Source organism: Coffea eugenioides, chromosome 7 (assembly GCF_003713205.1).
Source record: "Coffea eugenioides isolate CCC68of chromosome 7, Ceug_1.0, whole genome shotgun sequence".
NCBI classification, from domain to species: domain Eukaryota; kingdom Viridiplantae; phylum Streptophyta; class Magnoliopsida; order Gentianales; family Rubiaceae; genus Coffea; species Coffea eugenioides.
In genome coordinates, this window is record NC_040041.1 from 17,029,271 (window position 1) to 17,038,993 (window position 9,723).

The window sequence follows — 9,723 nt, forward strand, 5'->3', positions numbered from 1 at the left end:
TATATTAAAAAATATGAATAAAGGTCAAAAATATCTAAAGAAATATTGAAAGTACAGCAACCACAAATTGTTACCCCTCCCTTCCATGTTCTCATTTTCTGCGCCACTTCTTGTTTACATTCCTCTACTCTTCATTATTCTCTTTCTTACCTTGCTAATCCAAACTTCCCACATCCCTCCAGGCTGCAACTCTTCTCTCTCACACAAATTCTATCTTTTCTTCACCCTACCCTACTTTTATCAAATTATGCGATCTCTTATCCAATTTTACAACTTATTTACCTTCTGTCCTGTTACTCTCCATATATAGTTGTAAATAATGACCAAATTTTCAATTTGTTCTTTAACAAATGAGTATGGGTATACAATTTTATTGACTTCAAATGGGTAATCCAATTAAAATTCATTAATAAGTGGCTATTAAATAGATAGATTGAGACTACCTATTTAGACTTAATTAAATTAGATGTAGATTCAAATTCATTAGTAAGTAAATTTAAATAACTACAAATTCAATAATTATATTCTACCTTTTGCAAAGGCATATTTAACATTATTTTCTTATTCTTTATTTTTTTAAATTTTTGTTAAATTTTATCCTATTTTCTCCCTCCCTTCCATTAAAGTTTTAATTAACTCATTAAGTGTTAATTAATTTCTTGCATTCACACCTAAATTATTTTGAGATTCTTAAATAGCGACAAAATTGAAACTCCTTTTGATCACCACTATTGGTTCTTTTGTGTAACTTTTTTTTTATGTTTTAGGTAAAAAATTATTCATTAATGCAATGTGTTCTTATTTTTTTTTATTACAATGATATCTTATTTTGTTATTCAAAGCATATCGGACGAAAAAAAATAAAATTTTGTAGTGGATTGTAAATGGATAAGATAACCAAAATCATGTAAAACTAATATCTATTTGATCCACATAAATAACCCATTTTGATAATTTCATCAATTTACAACTACAGCTTCCTTGACTTTACTCTCCCCAATCCTATACTCCTATCTTTATGCTCCTTTTACTATTTAGGATTTAATATCTTCTTTTACCCTTTCCAACCCTATAATCCAGTCTTTTTGTTCCTTTTATTATTTAGGATTCATTATCTCACTTTTCAAGTGTTTTTTTTTTTTCAAATAAAGAGTTAGAATTATAGTCATCAAGGAAAAGTAATTGGGTGTAACTTTGGTGAAATACTACTATTTTTTGTGATAATCACCCAGGATAATTGTTTTATCAAATATTTGTTTTAAAATTTTTGATAAACATTCCAAAAAAATAACCATTTAAATGCCCCTTTTATTAATTTAAAATTCATATAAAAATTTTGTTTTATGTGCACTTTCTGATGTACGCGTTATATGCAAATTATCCAAATGAAAGTCCGAGCATGTCAAAAATTATTTAGATGACATTGTATGTCAAAATGTTTATTTCATTAGTTGGAATAATCGTCTAATAGGATAAGTTTAAGGCTAAAAAAATTTAATTTAGTTGCAATAGATAAAATGGTTGAAGAATGGTTATAATTGGATATGTTATTTGAAATATTTGACAAATCTATTTATATACCTGGAAGAAAAGTGCTAAAAATGTTACTATATAAATGATTAAAAAATGGGACTAATCAGATTATTCCTTAGATTTGACAAATCAATATTTATTAATCAAGGAATAAAATGGGCTAAAGTGATAAAATTGTAATGGGGTGAATTAATATGGGACTAGTCAAATTATCCAAATTTATTTTCTTTACTTATGAAAGGAAAAGTGGTCAAAATCTAAAAACAAACTATAAATGATTTATTAAGCACTCATTTGAAGTGGGAAAGAAAGTTTTAAATTTTAAATTTGAATTGTCATAGGAGTAGTTGTAAATAACACTATTTCAAACTTTTTAATTGAATTTATGTATTAAAATAAATGAAAAATCTAGAAAAAAGTAGGGGAGATTTGGAAGCCATCCATGAGGCCTCCACTAAAACCTCCCCTGCAATACATATAGATCCGATGACAATTCAAATTTAAAATTTAAAACTTTCTTTCCTACTTAAAATGATTGCTTAATAAATCATTTATAGTTTGTTTTCAAACTTTAACCCCTTTTTCCTTCCATAAGTAAAGAAAATAATTTTGGATAATTTGATTAGTTTCATGTTAAAATCATTCACCCCTTTGCAACTTTATCACTTTGGCCCAATTTATTCCATGATTAATAAGATTGATTTGTCAAATCTGAGGAATAATGTGATTAGTCTCATTTTTTAATCATTTATATAATAATATTTTTAGCACTGTTCTTCCAGATATATATATAGATTTGTCAAACATTTAGATAACATACCCAATTATAGCCATTCTTTAACCATTTTACCTTCTGCAACTAAATTAATTTTTTTAGCTTTAAACTTATCCTATTAGATAATGATTCCAACCAATGAAATAAGCATTCTGACATACAACGTTACCTAGATAATTTTTTACATGCGCAAATTTTCATTTGGATAATTTCACATATAACGCGTACATCAGAAAGTGCACATAAAACAAAATTTTGATATGAATTATAAATTAATAAAAGGGGCATTTAGATGGTTGTTTTTTGGAGTGTTTATCAAAAATTTTAAAACAAATATTTGTTTAAACGATTATCTTGGGTGATCATCACAAAAAATAGTAGTATTTCACCAAAGTTATGCCCAATTATTTTCCTTCATGACTATAATTCTAACTCTTTGTTTGAAAAAAAAATTGAAAAATGAGATAATGAATCCTAAATGGTAAAAGGAATAGAAAGATTGAAGTATAGGGCCGGAAAGGGTAAACATAAGGTAATGAATCCTAAATAGTAAAAGGAGTATAAAGGTAGGAGTATAGGATTGGGGAGGGTAAGAAGCTACAGTTGTGGGTTGGGATGAAACTATCAAAATGTATGATTTATATGGGTTAAATGGATATAATTTTACGTGATTTTGGTTATCTTACCCATTTACAATCCATTGTAAAATTTTATTTATTTTTTCTCCCATATTCTTTGAGCAACAAAATAATACATCATTGTAATCAACAAAAATAAGAACACATTGCATTAATAAATAAATTTTTATCTAAAAAATTACATAGAAAAACCCATAGTGGTGATCATAAGGAGTTTTAATTTTGTCACTCTATAAGAATCTCAAAATAATTTAAGTGTGAATGCAAAAAATCAATTTATACTTAATCAGTTAATTAAAACTTTGAAAGAAGGGAGGGAGGAGGAAATACGTAACGGATCTTCTGTCCCACACCCTGTGCCATTCTCTGTCCCATTTTTTATTATATTGTCATTTCTCCTACATAAACACCATGTTTTTGTTTTGTTTTGTTTCCTTAAGATCCAATAACTATTAACTGAATAATATACAAAATTTAACAAACTCAAAAAATCAAAATGCATAAAAAAATTAGATTTTTTATGAATTTTCTGTTGTATTTTTTAATTTTCTATTATATATTACTTTTTTTGAAATTGTTGTATTTATTCTTTATTCAGTTAATAATTATTGGATCTTAAAAAAACAAAAAAAAAAACTAAAACATGGTGTTTATGTAGGAGGAATAGCAATATAATAAAAAATGGGACAGAGAATGGCATAGGGTATGGGACAGAAGATCCGTTGCGAAAGAAATAGGATAAAATTTAACAAAAATTAAAAGAATAGGAAAAGAACATTAAGTATCCTTTGCAAAAAGTAGAATATAATTATTGAATTTGTTACTAATGAATTTGAATCTAAGTCTAATTTAATTAGGTCCAAATAGGTAGTCACAATCTATCCATTTAATAGCTACTAATTAATGAGTTTAATTGGATTGCCCATTTAAAGTTAATAAAATTGCATACCCATACTTATTTGTTGAAGAGAAAGTTGAAAAATTGGTTATATTTACAACTATATATGGAGAGTAACAGGATATAAGGTAAATAGGGTGCAAAATTCGGTAAGAGATTACATAATTTGATAGAAGCAAGGTAGAGTGAAAAAAAATGTAAAGTTTGTAGGAGAAAAAAGAGTTGAAGGGATATGAAAAGTTTGGGTTAAAAAGGTGAGGATGAGGGTAATGAAAAGTAGGGAAAAGTTAATGAGAAGTGGCACAAAAAAATGAGAACATGGTAGGGAGGGATAACATTTTTGGAAGAAATTATAATCGAAGGAGGAATTTAAAAAGAGTAAGAAATGTACGTAATTGTTTGTATAATTTAGGGCACATGAAAGTATAGTTAAAAAAAAATGAGATTTTGTAGCAATAGTTCAATATATGATAAAAACTTCCTCTTTATTTATAAACTACCACATTGATGGAAGTTAATTCCTAAAAAAAAAAGTAGAAATCTATATCATAAATTGAGCGACACAAGGGTTCAATTAAATATAACTGAATATTTAACTTGATAAGTAAATGAAATACTTACAAATATTTTGCCTTCGATTTGATAATCTTCTATGAAGGTGAGAACATTCTTCAAACCAATCAACTCCAAGTCCGAATACTAGTATTGGGGGTTTAATTAATTTTGTTGAATTTTGTGGAGTTTGTACTATAAGTGAGAATGCACGATTTTTGCATAAATTAATGTGTTGGTCGAGCAATGTACCACTATATTCCTAACAATTAAGAGCATACGGAATTTAGAATTATCATTTGTTTTACAAAGTTTGTAAATAATATTTTATAAAAATATATATGTATAAATAATTTATACTTTCCCTTTTAAATCTCTACAATAAGAAGCATCATAATGAAATATGAATCGTGTATGCCTGTTGTAGACACCAAATTTTTTAAGGTATTTTGCTTACTATTATTTTTATTTTTGATTAATTTAATTTACTTTTAGTCTTTTATTTTTAAGTCATTTTTATCATTTAATTAAACTTTAATCATTTAATCATTTAACTTTTATTTTTGTTTGTTTCGATTCTAGGTTTTTGGAAAAGAAAAGGGAAAAGAAAAAGAAAAAGGGAAAAGAAGAAAAAGTCAATCAAGGGGACAAGAATAAGACACATAAGCCTATTAGGAGGAGAAAATCTTGGCCTTTCATCTTAGGTTTAGTCTCTTTGGGGTGCCTTTAAAATGAAAACAGCCATAAGATAGAAAAAGGGGGTCGGATGAGGGAAGAGCAGAAAAAGAAAAGAAACTGAAAAAAAGAGAAAAGAAACAGAGGAAGCCGAGAGAGGTTTCAGCAAAAAATAAAACCAAAGAAAGACTGGGAATTTGAGGGAGACGACGGGGAGAAGGAAACAAACGGAAAACAGAGGAGGAGGGAAGGATCTAATTTTTTTTAGGAGAGCAATAGAGGGAGCTTCGGTGAGAGAAAAAGCCAAGGAAAACAGAGAGGGCCGCAACTGCAGTCAAAAACAGGGGAAAAGGGAAAACCGAGCAACAAGAAAAGGAAAAGGGGCGGCAGACGGCCACTCCCTTTCCAATAGCTCTTGAACAGACCATTGCCACCACCAGTCTTCATCCACCACCGCTGCTCGCCGCCATCTCGCCGGAATTCACCATCGTCGCCTGCGGATGCTCACCGAACGAAAGCACTGTAAGTTTCATTTCTCTCAAAAAATTTTCAGTTCTTGTCTAGCTTTTGAAATGGAACTGCCATGGCTTCCTCTAGTGTAATCTTTCTGCTAATTGGCCTCAATTCTGGAATATGCATGCTGTATATGTTGATTGAGCTGAATGTCTTGGTTTCTGATCATTTTTGGGGCTGGTTATTACTTTAATTTGAGCAAGAATCTGGTAAAATTTTTATGCCCATTTGCTGTTTGGCAAAATGCCTGATTGAAAACTTTAGTTGAAGGGGTGATTTGTCTGCATATTTGCGCATGAAGAAACTGGCCTAGTCGGCCAGTTCACTTCCTCGCATTCGAGAATTTTTGATGTGTCTGTTCCTTATGCTTTCGGTCGAGTGAATTCGAATTGATGTTATGAGAGGGAGTGTTGTGAGTTTCATTGTTTGTTGGAATGGTCAAAATCGAAACCAAATTTCTGGTATTGCTAATCGAAAAAAAGCTGAAAAATATTAATTTATATGGTATATAATATTTATATAAATATATAAAAATATATTTTAAATAAAATAAAATATTTATAATATGTTTAAATAAATATATAAATATATAATATATATAATAAATTTTTGAGGGTGAGGGACTCAAAAATTCAAAATTTTTTTTTGAGGTTACCGGCGGCACCGGAATAAGTGACCGGCGCCGAGAGAGGTGGTGGAGGCGGTGTCTGGTGTGGTGGGTTGGGTGAGGGAGGAAGAAAAGTTTTTAAGAAATTTTTTGTGTATAGATTTTTGAAATGTGTAGGTAAAAAACTTTGAAAAGTTTTTTGGGGTTCCTGTAGCAAAAGTTGTTAAAAAACTAGTAGCTAAAAAACTTGGTAAAAGACTAGGGTGCCAAACAGGCCCGATATTAGCTCGTTGGAGAAGATGATCACTTGACCAAAATTGTGATTTCAGTCCCTCCATTTTCTTTTTGTTTTGTGATTTGGTCTTGGATTTTTTCTGAGCTTCATAATTTGCCCCCAACACCTTCATAAGTACTTCAATTAGGCCCCTGCCTGCGTTGCATTTTAACCTCTCAAGTCTTCCCCTTGTTCACCGTGGCCTCAAAATTTGGAAAAATTAGATCCATTTTGCCTTTCTTGAGCTTAATCCTATGTTTGTCTACTTTATGTGATTTTTTTGAAAATTTAATTCTGGGATTTAGATCATAGTTGTGGCTTAATAATCTTAGTTGATTTACCAATCTTGTTGGGTTTAGTTTTGGTTTAGGATGGGTAATAACTTTTGCTTGGATTTGTAAAAGTGGTTTAGTTTATTTTTGTTGGGTTTCTGACTTGGGCTTAGGAAGATAGAGCCCAACACTTTTGCTTGGGTTTTATTTGGGGTTTTAAAATTGAGTTTAATTGGCAAAAACAATTAGGCTAGCCCATCAATTTTGCTTGGGTTTCGATTGGGCCAAATGACTTATGGCCCAACAAATAAAAGAAAGGGCCCAATGGCCTGTTAAGTCAAGAAGCCTGATGATGAAATTTCATTCCAGTCCCCTGACTTTCGGATATTTTCACTAAGGCCTTAAAAACTTTTAACTTCTTCCAATTGGGTCCCTAATTTAATTGTAAATAGGCCCCTAAACTTTATTTTTCTTTAATTTTGGCCCTAAAATTTTATCAATCTTTGCAATCAGGTCCTTTCTTCTCTTGACTTCTTGAATGTAGGTTGTTTATATGATTTAATTGACCCAATTTCATGATTCATTTTTATCTTTGTGATTGTTTGGTTAATTAAAGTGATGTCTTGACCTTTTCTTTGTATTTTGGAGGGTAAATAAGTGACTTTACTTCATTAGAGCCCCAACTCAAGGGAGGTACACTCTATCCTTTATTTTTGACTTTATTTGACCTTATGTGCCTTATGTGACTTTATGTGCTCAATTGCATGCCATCTGAATGCTTTCATTTTAATTTATTTATTCGCTTTATTTGTTTTAATTTAGTATTTTTATTTTATTTTAGTTCAATTTTTGATCATTTGAAAGGCACTTGAATGCCACAATTGTAATAGTTAGGCTATTATATCATTTCATTTAATTCCTTCCCTCTTAGATTGTAGTAGGCTTCCCCCCCGAATGTAATAGTTAGGGCTTTATTTGTTTTGCTTGTCTTATGTGTGTTGCATGCCTATGTGCTATGTGTTACCGCTTTCTTAGGACGTGCATCTAGATATCATGCCTATGTGTTATATGTGTTATATGATTTATGTGCTTATTTGTTTTATTATGCTTTATCTGATTTTCTTAGACCGTAATAAATGCATGTTATCACACTAGTCCAATGCTAGCTGTGATTCCTTTCCCGTCACCACACTAGTTCAACGCTAGTTGTGGTTCCTTGTTCTGATTTCCCACTAGTCCAATGCTAGTGAGGATTCATAGACATGGGCTAGTCCAATGTTAGACCCTTAGGGACCTTTCTCGTTAGATCATGTTTGTATGATTACACTTCATGCATATTTTTCTCAATTTTAGGATCTTTTTCACATAATATTTCCTCTAATAAAATATCCCTTACCCCTATGTATACATAACATTTAGATTTGCATCTCATTTAGGAAATTAGGGGGTAGATTAGTGCATTTTGCCTGATTAGACTAGGGATAACCCCTTGAATATGGGATATGGACGAGTTTGGCTTTTCTAGTCTTAGCACGCTCGTATTCCCTCTATCAAAGGGAAAATTGGGTCACGAGTATTAGTTTTCCCCGTACCCGATATGATGCATTCCTTTAAGACATGTATATTTCTATAATTATTTTTATTCTTTTCCTTTTCTTTGAGTCTCATATTTGTGCATCATTCGTGACCTCTCCAAAAAGTCATTATTGGGCGTCACAACTAATGTGATTGGCACCACTCAAGCTTTGAAGAAGAAATTTTACCCCCGATGCCCCCTAGGTCTAGATTTGCATTCATATAGTACATCCAAATGTAATAAATCTTTTGGTTAAAAACAAGAAAATCTTTGACTAAATCGCGCAACTAGCCTTGGCTAGGTCGAAGGGGTGCTTTGGATTTTTATCCTTGCCTTCCCCTTCGTCAAATGTGACTCCCGAACCTTTTTCGTTGGTTTACGTAGACTAGGAGTCGTTTAAAAGGGATTTTTCTTACTTCATTTTTCTTTAAAAATTCATTTTAGGTGACTTGGTACACCTTAACTCTATACCAAGTGGCGACTCCGATTTTTATTCAAAAACCCTTTTTAAACTATATTTTGGGTCAAATCGTCGCATTTTCAAGTCCCATTTAGACCCGTACTTTGTATTCATTTTTTTTCAAATAAAAAATTCACTATTTATTCATTTTATTTTTCAAAAAATGGGGCGCGACAGCTGTCTTGGAGTGCAAGGTACAGGTTACCACTGGAATCTCTAACTTGTATGTTAACATTGTATTTTTTAAGAAGAAATTGTGATATACATTAAAAAATGCAATTAAAATTAAAGATATATAAAAATAATTACCTAACAATAGTGTCGACTACGTCATTACAATGGATACACACCATTTTTGAAGAATGAAATTGACATGGTTGTCCACAATTTTTACATAACTTATGGAACATATTGTCTATATTAATGCTTTGAATTTAAGCAAGTATCAGAAAATATTTAACTTAAAACAATTCAAAAAATGTATAGATTACAATTATTAATTCAAAATAATATGTAGATAATTGTTCATTAATTAATTAATTGAGAGAATTTTTAGCATAGGTGTGACTACAAATGTTTCCTCCTTTGTAATCTGACGAGTTTGAAATTTAGGCGCTGTCGAAATATTTGTAGGTGGGCATGGTTCATGGTGAAATTAAGTTGAGAGCTAAGATTGATACTAGAAAGAAATTGAAAGAGATTGATACCAAAAAGAAGTTGAAAGAGATGGTAAATTACGATTTTTTGTAAAATTATGTGGTTATCTCGTATTAATGGGGTTGGAGGAGTTTTAAGTGGAATTGCTAATTGGAGGAGTATTAATTGAAGTGGGAAGGTGTGTGAAGGGAGAAGTGTTAGTTGGAGTAAAATTCTTATTTGATGGAAATGTGATAGTGTGTTTCAAACGTGGACATAATGTATTTTAGGAAATAAATTAAATGTAAAATACA

The 9,723-nt window shown here is 30.7% G+C and overlaps 1 long non-coding RNA gene across 1 annotated transcript in view; it reads left to right on the forward strand.

Annotated features, from left to right (window-relative positions):
• The first annotated feature begins 5,187 nt into the window (after positions 1-5,187).
• Positions 5,188-9,723, forward strand: part of LOC113777575 — a 26,342-nt gene continuing 21,806 nt past the window's right edge. Inside the window, exon 1 of the long non-coding RNA XR_003469203.1 lies at positions 5,188-5,593. This is a non-coding gene — a long non-coding RNA (uncharacterized LOC113777575). The remainder of the gene's footprint in view (positions 5,594-9,723) is intronic.